Genomic DNA, 796 nt, shown 5'->3' with positions numbered 1-796 from the left:
AAAAAAAAAACAGAACTATTCAGCTGTTCCATTGGAGTGCAAAAGTAGGCATAGACAATATGTGGCTATGTTCCAATAAAACTTTATTTACAGGAAACAAGTGGCAAGTTGGACTTGGTTTGCAGGCTGTAGTTTGCTGGTCTCTAATGTAGAACTAGGTATAATTTAAATAAACTGCATTCAGTAAGTACAGTGGAGGAGTCATTGCAGTATTTTAAGGAGAGAAGTGACATTGTCTAATTTATATTTGGTTGATTTTTAAAAATTACTCTGATTGTTTTGATCCTGTTGGTAAAGAGATGAATAGGAGCTGAGAAACCGGTTTGGAAGGTAGAGCGGTTGTTCAGGCAAGCAACAATACGATGGTGGCTTCTATTAAGACGGTAATGATGGGGACAAAAAGTGATTGGAATCAGGATATGTTTTGCAAGTACACGGCAGAACTTGCCAATGGATTGAATTGGCAGTATTGTGTTCTAACATTTGTTTGATAAATGTTTACTGAGTAACTAAGGTAGACTGCATTTTGCGAAGCACGTAAGGAATTCAAAGATGAAGATGCTATTTATTAGTTGAAGGAGGTTAGAAAATAATTGGAAGACTGGGTGCGGTGGCTCACACCTGTAATCCCAGCACTTTGGGAAGCCAAGGCAGGCGGATCACGAGATCAGGAGTTCGAGACCAGCCTGACTAACATGGTGAAACCCGATCTCTACTAAAAATACAAAAATTAGCCAGGCGTGGTAGCACATGCCTGTAATCCCAGCTCCTTGGGAGGCTGGGGCAGGAGATCGCT

The sequence above is a fragment of the Mandrillus leucophaeus genome, unplaced genomic scaffold (genome assembly GCF_000951045.1).
Source record: "Mandrillus leucophaeus isolate KB7577 unplaced genomic scaffold, Mleu.le_1.0 Scaffold576, whole genome shotgun sequence".
Taxonomy (NCBI): domain Eukaryota; kingdom Metazoa; phylum Chordata; class Mammalia; order Primates; family Cercopithecidae; genus Mandrillus; species Mandrillus leucophaeus.
This window is presented reverse-complemented; position numbering follows the sequence as displayed.